Below are 13,411 nucleotides of genomic sequence, written 5' to 3'. Positions count from 1 at the left end.
ATTATAACTAAAAATTGTTTTATGACTATTCAGTTGTAAAAATTGCTTTATTGCCCTTCCATTGTCTTTAAAAATGTTTTACAAAAATATTTTTGAGTATCCATCTATGTTAATTTATATGAAAATGTAGAATAGCAATGTGTAGTTACACATAATTTTAGAAACACAATTATAAGCTTTTTATTTTAATGTTTTGTTCTCTTTAAAATTGTCTAAAGTTTTGAATTTATGCTTTAACCACCTTGAAATTTAATTTTTAATCCCCTAACCATTAATTACATGCTTAGTAGTTAAAATTGCTATTAAACATCTTTTATGGGATTAAAATTTTATTTCTGATTAGGCAATGAATTATATATATAATCAATTATTACAGCCATTTAAAAATTATGACCAAAAGATTAATCCTCCATAGATGTTTTTAGCAATATAAACCATCCTGGTAGAATTGGAATTAAGGAATTAGAAATGGAGAGACAGAGGATCAATTTATTAATTACAGAAAAAACTTTAAGTCTTTTAACTTCAGTAGATTTTGTGAAATGACCATAAACTAAACTGGGGTCATAAAATGCGGCCATTTTCCAGCCTGGCTCAATGCTTTTTAGTTCTTCAACATAGCGTACATTTGGAATCTAGCAGCATTATTACTTCATGTGGATTGAGGTGGCAATATATGATAAAATGTGCTTTTGTTGCTGTGACTGGGCAGTAGGACTTAGGAATAGAAGATGAGGGTAGAAAAGAGGAGACAAAAAAATAGGTTTTCAGGTCACAGAAATGTACTGAATTTTTTTGATCTTTTTTTTATGTTTAAATAGGATAAATTGCTAGATTGTCTCCATTTTGTGATGTACAACCTAATTGGTTTCATTAATTGCTTCCTTTGAACAATTTAGCATCAGGACAGTTATTGTGAGAGGAAATAGGAATATCTGGAAATTATGGAAAAACTGAAGGAAAATGTTCAAGAAGGAATTTCTTTCTTTTTTTTTTTTTTAAGATTTATTTATTTATTTGACAGAGAGAGACAGCCAGTGAGACAGGGAACACAAGCAGGGGGAGTGGGAGAGGAAGAAGCAGGCTCATAGCAGAGGAGCCTGATGTGGGGCTCGATCCCATAACGCCGGGATCACGCCCTTAGCCGAAGGCAGACGCCCAACAACTGAGCCACCCAGGCGCCCCTCAAGAAGGAATTTCTGGTATTTGTCTTTCTCAGTAAGCGTATAAAGGGGTTAAGGGTGTCCAGTATCAATAAAATCAGCCAAAGGCTTATGTTTCACAGTTTATACTTTAACCCTTGATATTTATTCTCCCTCCCTTACCCCATAAAATATATGTGGCAATAAAATGAGCACTTTTGTAACATGGTCCACGTGTCTCAGGTTACATAAATATATTGCATTTCCCAATATTAACATTATATTGGTGTACCTATTCTAGTTTTTATGTTAAAAATGATATTTTCTGTTTTGGTTATATAAAGTGAGTTTTAAATAGTATTGGAGGGGCACCTGACTGGCTCAGTTGATAGAACGTGCAGTTCTTGATCTCGGGATTGTGAGTTTGAACCCTATGTTGGGGGTAAAGATTATTTAAAAATAAAATCTTTGATAAATAAATAAATAAATAGTACTGGGTATTTTTTGTTAAATCCTTCATTTGCCTGGAATTGATAAGCTATTTCTCTTCCTTAGGCATATGCTAAAGGGTGGAACTACAGATTTATAGGTATGGAGTACACAATTATGATGTATTAGTTTTTATTACTAATATGGTGTAAGTACTTTCTATATGATTTCAGTTGTATGTGTTGTTGATGTTATGGGTAAACTTTAAAGAATTCTGTTTTAGAATCTCTTTTTAAGTGGATTTAATGATACATAGTTTTGGTTCTGAGAAATCTCTACATTATTATTCAAAAAGCCTCAAAGGACATGAATGTTAAAGATGATAGATGTTGGTTGGGATCTGCAACCTAGGATTGATATTAAAGAAAAGACATTTTGTTTTAGTTAAAACTAAAGGTTGAAAGCAATATATAATATCACTTGGTGTGATCTACTTTTGATGTCTTTTTAGTACTTTAAAGCCTCAAAAAATATCATTCACTTTTGTTGGTGTATCAGTCAGGGTTCCCCCAGAGAAACAGAGCCAATAAGATACATATAGCATGTACATATACACATGTATATTTATGATTTATGTTAAGAAAGTGGCTCACCCACTTGTGCAGACTGGCAAGTTTTAATTCTGGAGGGTGAGCTGGAATTTAGGAGATAATGCTGCAGGCTGGAGGTAGAATATCTTCTTGTCCACGACCATCAGGTTTTGCTCTTAAGGCCTTCAACTTATGAGATGAGGCCCACCCATATTTTTGAGGATAATATCTGTTTTTTAAAGTCAACTAATGGTAGATGGTAGCAACATCTATAGAATACTTTCATAGCAACACATGGATTAGTGTTTCGTTAAATAACTGGGTACCATAGAAAGTATAACCAAGTTGATGTATAAAATTAAACATTCACAGTTGGCCTTTTTAAAAAATATTTTTGTCATAAGTCACAGAAATGCCAGGGGCCAAGCTATCAGGCTGTCATCATGGAACATATTAGGCAACTTCCTTGAAGTGGAAACTCAATTCCAGAGATAGTAGCTGGAATTTGCTTATTAAGAATTATTAATTGAGGGACGCCTGGGTGGCACAGCAGTTAAGCGTCTGCCTTCGGCTCAGGGTGTGATGCTGCGTTATGGGGTCGAGCCCCACATCAGGCTCCTCTGCTATGAGCCTGCTTCTTCCTCTCCCACTCCCCCTGCTTGTGTTCCCTCTCTCTCTGGCTGTCTCTATCTCTGTCAAATAAATAAATAAAATCTTTAAAAAAAAAGAATTATTAACTGAGTGTTCTTTAAGTGCAAGTTTTGGAAAAGAACAGCATGCAAAAAAATGGACTCTACTTTCATGTATACTGATTATTGTTAATGCTTAGGAAAGAGATAAAAAGTGGTTGTTAACCCAAGGACAAACCCATTTAATAAAAGCCCAATTTTACTGGCTTGCCTTATGTAAATTTTTATTACATAAACCTTATATCTCAAGGTCTAAAATTGTCAACTTTCTCTTTAATTAAATAATTTATATTACTTTGATATTGTTCTTTAGAGATTTCCAAGAACATTTTTGGAAATTTTTCATATTTTAGTTCATCAATTGTGGAATTAACTTTTTAAGGCACTGTGTCCTGCTGGGCCATCAGGGTTGGTGAAGGATCTCAAGATGGCTGGGGGAAAACTTGCTCTAAAGGCCATTGATTGGGTAGCTTTTGGGGAGATCATACCCCACATCAGAAGGCCCTTGTTAACTCCCTGAAATCCCATCATGAGACCCTCACCTCCATGTTGGCTTCTGTCCCTGAGAATCCACCTGCTATCAACTAGACTTACTACAAAGCCAGTGTGGTGAAGGCTGGCTTGGTAGATGACTTGGAGAAAAAGTTTAATGCCCAGAAGTTTCCTGTGACAGAGGATAAATATACTATTCAGGTGGATGCTGAACAAAAAGAAAATTTGAAAAGTTGTGTTGAGTTTTTCTCTTTCAAAGGCCAGGATTGAGGAATATGAAAAAAAGAGCTGGAGAAGATGAAGAACATAATTCCATTTGATCAGATGATCATTGAGGACCTGAATGAAGTCTTCCCAGAAACCAAATTAGACAAGAAGAAATATCCCTATTGGTCTCACAAGCCAATCAAAAATTTATAAACTTGAGTTGGGGAGAAAGCTCTGGCCTTGTATTATAAACACTGGACATTAAAAATAATTGCATCTTATATGAAAAACAAAGCACCATGTCCTTCAATCAAGAAGTAGAAACTCTAGTCTGTATCACTTTACATTGACCTTATGTTTATTGATTATGTGCCATAATAATAATAAAAATTCTTTTAAAGTTAATAACTTATTTATGCTAGATACTTTATGAAACTTGTAATTCCTTCAATCATAGTTCTGTTTTAGAGATCAGGAAAACCATGTTCAGAGAGGTTAAGTGACTTGCCCATGTAAGTGATGGAACAGGATTCAAACTTGATTCAGATGCTGTTTGAATCTGAAGCCTGTAGTTTTTTTCCTACCCTACTCAGCTTGTCTTGTATGAAACTTAGCAAGGCCTCTGAATCTTTTGGGACAACCTATATAATTATGTATTCCTTAATATATAAGGATCCATGTTAGTTTTCTTTGTAATTCAGGGCTTATTTAATAAAGGTTTCTGTCTTCCATAGCATATATAACTTTGGCCAAATGATTAAAATACGTCATTTCCCTTTTTGTCTTGGTTGCCCAAAAGCTCATGGTTAATATTAATACTTACTTTTAGTAATTTTCTCATCTGTGGTTCCTCATGTAATTATGTCCTATGTTTGTTCATTTCATTGCTAAGCTCTTCCCTTAGTTTTAAATTAACCTGTCCTATAAAAATATTTTAAATTATAAATCACCACAGTCTTTTAAAGACTCTAGGTAGACAAAAATGAATATAAAATATTTATTGTTTTGTAATCTGATTGCTTTGTTTTGTTCATTGATGTGTCCAAGTACCTAAAACAGTAGATAACACAGAGTAGATATTAGTGAATAAGTGAATTGAATTAATCTATTTCTCCTGGACATCTGTCTGATTCTAAGTGGAATTTAAATTTATTTACACTTAATGTATTTCCTGACATGGTGGACTTTGCTGTTTTACTTTACATCTTCTATTTGACATGTGTTTTCCATTTTACTCTCCCTTCTTGCTTTCTTTGGATTGATAACCATGATTAATTTTATGTGTCTACTTCACTGGGCTGGAAGGGTACCCAGCTACTTGGTTAAACATTCTTTGGTCACATTCTGAGTGTGTCCATGACGGTGTTCCTGGATGCGATTAACATTTGAATTGGTAGACTGAGTAAAGCAGATTGCCCTCCCAATATGGGTGAGCCTCATCTAATCTGTTGAACATCTGCATAGAATTGAAACCTTTAGCTTTTCCTGGATCTCAAGCCAGCTGGCTTTCAGACAAGAAATAGACTTTTGGCTCTTCTGGTTCTCAGGCCTGCCGCTCTGGCTGCTTGTGCTCCCTCTCTGTCAAATAAATAAATAAAATCTCAGAAAAAAGTAAAAGTTTTAGCTCTAACATTTAGCTCTGATCTATTTTTTTTGAAGATATTATTTACTTATTTGAGAGTGATACAGAGACAGAGGCAGAGCACAAGCAGGGGGAGAGGCAGAGGGAAAGGGAGAAGCAGACTTCCCGCTGAGCTGTGAGCCCGACATGGGCTCGATCCCAGGACCTGGAGATCATGACCTGAGCTGAAGGCAGACGTCCAACCATCTGAGCCATCGAGGCACTCCATGCTCTGATTTGTTTTCTGTTAATTTTTGTATATAGTATGAGATAAAGGTCTACCTTCATCTTTTGGCATATGGATATCTAGTTTTCCTAGTACCATTCATTAAAAAGGCTATCCTTTTCTGAATTTCCTTTACACCTCTGTTGAAAATCAGTTCACCATAAGTATAAAACATTTATTTCCGTACTCTCACATCTATTCTAGTGATCTACATGTCTATCCTTTGCCGGTACCACATCATGTTGATAACAACTGAAGTGGTTTTATATTAAATTTTGAAATTGGAAAGTGTAAGTTGTCCAGCTTTGTTTTTCTTTGTCAAAGTTGTTTTGGTATTCTCTATGAATTCTTTTTTTTTTTTTTTTAAAGACTTTATTTATTTATTTGTCAGAGAGAGAGTGAGCACAAGCAGGGGGAGCAGCAGGCAGAGGGAGAAGCAGGCTTCCTACTGAGCAAGGAGCCTGATGTGGCACTGAATCCTAGGATCCTGGGATCGTGACCTGAGCCACCCAGGTGTCCCTCTCTATGAATTCTATACAAATTTTGCAATTTTATGTAATTTGCAATTCTATGTAAATTTTAGGATTATTTTACCAATTTCTGCCGAAAGGCTGCTAAAGCTTTGTTGGGTATTGTGTTGAATATATGAATCAATCTGGCGAAAGTTGCCATTGTAACACTCTTGAACTTTCTACTTCACAAACCTGGCGTCTGGCCTTCTTTTGAAGGTAAACTTTCTTTTTTTCCCTCCCACCATGGTTGCTTTTAAGGTTTTGCTCTTTCCTTTTAGATTGAAGTAATTTCATGTGATGTCTTTAAGTGTGGATTTTTTTTATTTATACTGCTTGGGAATTTTTGGCTTCTTGATTACATGAATTGGTGTCTTTGATCAGTTCCGGAAATTTTGTTGATCTCTACAAGTACCGTTTTTATAAATCTAAAATACCATCAATTGAAGCACGCACCATTTATGCACCACCAAAAGAGAAAAAAATGATACTAATGCCTTAACAGTAGTAGTATGTGGGGGTACCTGGGTGGCTCAGTCATTTAAGCATCTGATTCTTGGTTTTGGCTCAGGTAAGATAGAGCCCCATGTCAGGCTCTGCGCTCAGCAGGGAGTCTGTTTGAGGTCCTCTCCTTCCTTTTTTTTTTTTTTTTTAAAGATTTTATTTATTTATTTGACAGAAATAGAGACAGCCAGCGAGAGAGGGAACCCAAGCAGGGGGAGTGGGAGAGGAAGAAGCAGGCTCATAGCGGAGGAACCTGATGTGGGGCTCGATCCCATAACGCCGAGATCACGCCCTGAGCTGAAGGCAGATGCTTAACGACTGTGCCACCCAGGCCCCCCTCTTTTTTTTTTAAATAAAGATTTTATTTATTTATTTGACAGAGAGAGAGAGAGAGAGAGTGCTCAAGCAGGGGAAGTTGGAGAGGGAGAAGCAGGCTCCCTGCTGAGCAAGGAGCTGGATGCAGGCTTGATCCTGAGCCACCCACGTGCCCCTCTCTCTCTTAAATAAATAAATCTTAAAAAAATAATAGTATTATGTGATGTATGAATTGGTCATACTGACCTTTATTGCTTAGACATTTGTAATTTTCCCAAAGGATTTGGCAAACATTTCTTCATTTGTGTTGCTTTGTGCATAGTTTTTTTTTTTTTTTAACCTGTATCTCTGTAAGAAAGCATAGCACAATTTCGTAGATTTGTATCTTACTTCCTGTAAGTAATTAGTGGCTGCTTTTTCAAGATGTTCAGGTCAGTTCTGACTGCTGTAACAAAATCCCATAAACTGGGTGACTTAAATGACATTTATTTCACAGTTCTGAGGTCTGTGGGAAGACCTAGATGAAGGTGCTGGCAGGTTCAGTGTCTGGGGAGGATCTTGTTCCTGATTTGCAGATGGTTACCTTCTTGCTGTATCCTCATATGGTGGCGAGACAGATCATCTCTCTCATGTCTTTTCTTGTAAGGGCACTAATCCCATTCATGAGTTTCACCCCCAAGACCTAATTACCTCCCAAAGGCTCTACCTCTAAAAATACCATCAAATTGGGATTAGGACTTAAACGTACGAACTTTGAAGGGACACAAGTATTTAGCCACAGCACAAGAATATAATGATTACTCATTTAATGGCCATTGTTTCGGTTATGAATATTTGCTTCACTAAGGTCAGGTTTTATGTCTGTGTATACACATTAACTTCTAAACAATTTTTCTGAAGTGTTTTATACATCACAATAATTTTTTTAAGATTTATTTATTAGAGAGAGAGAGTGAGTGGGGGGAGGGGTGGAGGGAGAGGGAAAGAGAGAATTTTTTTTTTTTAAAGATTTTATTTATTTATTCGACAGAGACAGAGACAGCCAGCGAGAGAGGGAACACAAGCAGAGGGAGTGGGAGAGGAAGAAGCAGGCTCCCAGCAGAGGAGCCTGATGTGGGGCTCGATCCCATAACACCGGGATCACGCCCTGAGCCGAAGGGAGACGCTTAACCGCTGTGCCACCCAGGCGCCCCGGAAAGAGAGAATCTTAAGCAGGATCCCTGCTCAACAGGGAGCCTGATATAGGGATTGATCTCACGACCCTAACATAATGATCTGAGCTGAAATCAAGAGTTGGGGGCTCAACTGAGCCACCTAGGTGCCCCTCATTGCACTAAATTTTTAATGGCAAATCATAGTTTTTCTTTTCTTTCCTTTTGTTTTTTGATATTGAAACCTGGGAAAATCATAGTTTTAAAATTTTTACTGTTTTATTTTATTTATTTTTAAAAAAACTTTATTTATTTTGAGAGAGAGAGCGTGCGTGCGCCTAGTGCACATGAGTAGGGGGAGGGGCAGAGGGAGAGAGAGAAGCAGACTCCCTGCTGAGCAGGGAGCCCCATGCGGAGCTCCATCCCGAGACCCTGCATCATGACCTGAGCCGAAGACAGAGGCTTTTTTTTTTTTTATGTTTGCTTAGCCACTGTATAGTACATCATTAGTTTTTGATGTAGTGTTTAAAATTTACTTTTTAAAAAGTACAACATGAAGATTTAATATACTCCTATGTTGTGAAATGATTACCACAGCCAAGTTAATTAACATATCCATCACCCTAGAAAGTTTTCTTTTCTTTTGTGGTTGAGAACACTTAAGATCTGCTCTCTTAGCAGGATGCCTGGGTGGCTCAGTCAGTTAAGCATCTGCCTTTGGTTCAGGTCATAACCCCAAGGTCCTGCGATTGAGCCCAGCATCAGGGTCCTTGCTCAGTGGGGAGCCTGCTCTTCCCTCTGCTTGCAGCTCCCCCTGCTTGTGCTCTGTCTTTGACAAATAAAACCTAAAAAAACCCCTTCTACTTTCTTAGCATAGCAGATCTCATGTTTACTATTCAGTATTATTATTATTTATATTTATTTCAATTCATTTAGCCAACATGTAGTAAGTACCTCATTAGTTTTTGATGTAGTGTTTAGTGGTTCATTAGTTGAGTATAACACCCAGTACTCAACACATCACATGCCCCCCTTAATGCCTATCACCCAATTACCCCATCCGCCCACCCACCTCCCCTTCTGCAACCCTCAGTTTTTTCCCAGAGTCAAGAGTCTGCCATGGTTTGTCTCCCTTTCTGATTTCTTCCCATTCAGTTTTCCCTCCCTTCCCCTATCATCCTCTGCATTATTTCTTATGTTCCACATATGAGTGAAACCATATGTTAATTTTGCTTCTCTGATTGACTTATTTCACTTAACATAATACCTCCAGTTCCATTCATGTCGATGTAAATGGTAGGTAATCATACTTTCTGATGGCTAATATTCCATTGTGTATATGAGCCATATCTTCTTTATCCATTCATCTGTCAGAGGACATCTTGGCTCCTTCCACAGTTTGGCTATTGTGGACCTATAGTATCATTAACTATATGGTGTACATTAGATTTACAGAATTTATTGAATCTTGTAACTGGAAGTTCATACCCCGTGATCAACATCTCCCCATTTCCCCTACCCCCACCCCTGGCAACCACAGTTCTACTCTCTAGTCTATGAGTTGGACTTTTTTAGATTCCATGTAAAAATGAGATTATATAGTATTTTGTCTTTCTCTGTCTGACTTATTTTACTTAGCACAATGTCCTCTGGGTTTATCCATATTGTTGCAAATGACAGTTTCCTTTCTTATTTGATGGCTAAATAATATTCCATGGTATATACATACCACACTTTTTAATCCATTTATCTATGATGGACATTTAGGTTGTTTCCATATCTTGGCTTTTGTGAATAATGCTTCAGTGAAGATGGGGGTGCATATATCTCTTTGAGATAATGATTTTATTTCCTTTGGGTATATACCCAGATGTAGGATTGCTAGATCAATGGTAGTTCTTTTTTTTTTTTTTGAGTAAACTCTACCCCGATACCAAGAGTTATATGCTCTACCATCTAAGCTAGTCAGGTATCCCACAGGCTTTAGCTCTGTTTTTGATTCTTGAGGAACCTCCATACTTTTTCCCTGATACCTGTATCAATTCATATTTCAATATATATTCTCTTTTCTCCATACCATTGCCAAAACTTATTTGTCATCTTTTTGATAATAGCCATCCTGACAGGTATGAGATGATATTTCCTTATGGTTTTGATTTGCTTTTCCCAGTTTGTGATGATGAGTATTTTTATATATCTGTTGGCCATTTGGAAAAATGTCTATATAAATACTTTGCCCATTTTTAAACCAGGTTGTTTTTATGCTGTATGTTATTTACTTATTTTTTGATATTAATCTCATCAGATACATGATTTGCAAATATTGAATTTTAAACAACACTCATTTTTCTTTCTAGAAATTCTATTTGGTTCTTCTCCTTTTTTTAAAAAATTTTTTATTATGTTATGTTATTCACCATACAGTACATCATTAGTAGTGTTCCATGAATCATTGTTTGTGTATACATTTGGTTCTTCTCCTAATCTGCTTTTTCACTTCTTCTAGTTTCCTATACCTGTGGATATTTTTAAGCATGCCATTCATTTACTTTTAAGTGTAATAAGCATAGTTTTATAATTTGTATCTGATAATTCTAATATTTAAAGTCTTAATAGTCTATTGCTGTTGTTTTTCATTTATTTATTTATTTTTATTATTTTTTTCAATGATTTTTTATTATATTATGTTAGTTACCATACAGCACATCCCCAGTTTCCGATGCAAAGTTCGATGATTCATTAGTTGCGTATAACACCCAGTGCACCATGCAATACGTGCCCTCCTTACTACCCATCACCGGTCTATCCCATTCCCCCATCCCCTCTCCCCTCAGTTTGTTTCTCATAGTCCATAGTCTCTCATGCTTCATTCCCCCTTCTGATTACCCCCCTTTCTTTATCCCTCTTCCCCTACCGATCATCCTAGTTCTTATGTTCCATAGATGAGAGAAATCATATGATAATTGTCTTTCTCTGCTTGACTTATTTCACTTAGCATTATCTCCTCCAGTGCCGTCCATGTTGCAGCAAATGTTNTTCCATACAAATTTAAGGACTATTTGTTCCAGTTCTTTGAAAAATGTCCTCGGTATTTTGATCGGGATAGCATTGAAAGTGTAGATTGCTCTGGGTAGTATGGACATTTTAACTATGTTAATTCTTCCAATCCATGAGCATGGAATATTTTTCCATCTTTTTATGTCTTCCTCAATATCTTTCAAAAGTGATCTATAGTTTCTAGGATATAGGTCCTTTACGTCTCTGGTTAAGTTAATTCCAAGGTAACGTATGGTTTTTGGTGTTATTGTAAATGGGATGGATTCCCTAATTTCTCTTTCTTCAGTCTCGTTATTCGTGTATAGAAATGCAACTGATTTCTGGGCATTGATTTTGTATCCTGCCACCTTACTGAATTGTTCTATAACTTCTAATAGTTTGGGAGTGGATTCCTTTGGGTTTTCCATATAGAGTATCATGTCATCTGCAAAGAGAGACAGTTTGACTTCTTCTTTGCCGATTTGGATACCTTTGATCCCTTTTTGTCTTCTGATTGCTGTTGCAAGGACTTCTAGTACTATGTTGAATAATAGTGGCGAGAGTGGGCATCCTTGTCGTGTTCCTGATCTTAAGGGAAAGGCTTCCAGCTTTTCCCCATTGAGAATAATGCTTGCAGTAGGCTTTTCATAGATGGCTTTTATGAGATTGAGAAATGTACCCTCTATTCCTACACTCTGAAGGGTTTTAATCAGGAAAGGATGCTGTATTTTGTCAAATGCTTTTTCTGCATCAATTGAAAGGATCATATGGTTCCTGAGACTTTTCTTGTTGATATGATGTATCACGCTGATCGATTTGCGAACGTTGAACCACGCTTGCATCCCAGGCATGAATCCCACTTGGTCATGATGGATAATCCTTTTAGTGTACTGTTGGATTCTATTAGCCAGGATCTTGTTGAGGATTTTGGCATCCATATTCATTAGAGAAATCGGTCTGTAATTCTCCTTTTTGAGGGGGTCTTTGCCTGGTTTGGGGATCAAGGTAATATTAGCCTCATAGAATGAGTTTGGTAGCTTTCCTTCTGTTTCTATTTTTTGAAATAGCTTTAGGAGAATAGGTATTTATTTCTTCTTTGAATGTTTGGTAGAATTCCCCAGGAAAACCATCCGGGCCTGGAGTTTTGTTATTTGGAGGTTGTTTATCACTGACTCAATCTCTTCATAATTAAGTTGGCCTATTTAAGAAATCTATTTCTTCCTGTTTCAGTCTTGGTAGTTTATAGGTTTCCAGGAAGGCCTCCATCTCTTCCAGATTGTTTAGTTTTTTGGCATATAGCTGTTGATAAAAGTTTCTAATAATCCTTGCAATTTCAATGGTGCTGGTCGTGACCTCTCCCTTTTCAGTCATAATTTTAATAATCTCAGTCCTTTCTCTTTGTTTTTGGACAAGTTTTGCCAGTGGTCTATCAATTTTATGGATTCTCTCAAAGAACCAGCTTCTAGTCCTGTTGATCTGCTCTACTGTGGTTCTGGTCTCTAATTCATTGATNCTGGTTTCTAATTCATTGATTTCTGCTCTAATCTTGGTCAGCTGCTTCCTCGTGAGTGGATTAGGCCTGTCCTTCTGTTGCTGTTTCAGCTTCTTGAGGTGAAATATAAGAAACTGCATTTTAGATTTTTCTATTCTTTTGAGTGAGGCTTGGATGGCTATGTATTTCCCCCTTAGGACTGCCTTTGCAGTATCCCATAGGTTTTGGACCGTTGTGTATTCATTCTCGTTGGTCTCCATAAATTGTTTAATTTGTTTTTTGATTTCCTGGTTTATCGAGTCATTCTTGAGCAGGATGGTTCTTAGCCTCCAAGTGTTTGAGTTTCTTCCAGGTTTTTCCTTGTGGTTGAGTTCCAATTTCAGAGCGTTGTGGTCTGAGAATATGCAGGGGATAATTTCAATCTTTTGGTATTGGCTGAGACCTGTTTTGTGTCCCAGAGCATGATCTATTCTTGAGAATGTTCCATGGGCATTTGAATAGAATGAGTATTCTTTGGTTCTGGGGTGTAGTGTTCTATATATATCTATGAGGTCCAACTCGTCGAGTATGGCATTCAAAGCCTTTGATTCTTTGCTTAGTTTTTGCCAGGGTGTTCTGTCTATTTCTGATAGTGGGGTGTTGAGGTCCCCTACTATTACTGTGTTCTTATCTATATGTCTCTTTATTTTGGTTAAGAGTTGGCTTGTGTATCTTGCTGCTCCCCTGTTGGGGGCATATATATTAATAATTGTCATATCCACTTGTTGAATACTTCCTTTAAGAATAATATAGTGCCCTTCTGTATCTCTCTCTATGGCCTCTAGTTTAAAATCCAGTCTATCTGATATGAGAATTGCTACTCCAGCTTTCTTTTGAGGTCCATTTGCGTGAAAGATGGTACTCCATCCCTTTACTGTCAGTCTGAATGTATCTTTGGGTTCAAACTGAGTCTCTTGTAGACAGCAAGTGGATGGGTCATTTCTTTTTATCCAATCTGCAACCCTTTGG

General features: G+C 37.0%; 1 long non-coding RNA gene and 1 pseudogene across 1 annotated transcript in view; both read left to right on the top strand.

The window, feature by feature from the left end:
• LOC105241504 overlaps window positions 1–13,411 on the top strand; it is a 121,217-nt gene that overhangs the window by 9,975 nt on the left and 97,831 nt on the right. The window lies entirely within an intron of this gene.
• LOC100483539 lies at window positions 3,186–3,838 on the top strand (annotated as a pseudogene).

The sequence above is a fragment of the Ailuropoda melanoleuca genome, chromosome 3, assembly GCF_002007445.2.
Source record: "Ailuropoda melanoleuca isolate Jingjing chromosome 3, ASM200744v2, whole genome shotgun sequence".
In the NCBI taxonomy this organism is placed as follows: Eukaryota; Metazoa; Chordata; class Mammalia; order Carnivora; family Ursidae; genus Ailuropoda; species Ailuropoda melanoleuca.
This window is presented reverse-complemented; position numbering and strand designations above follow the sequence as displayed.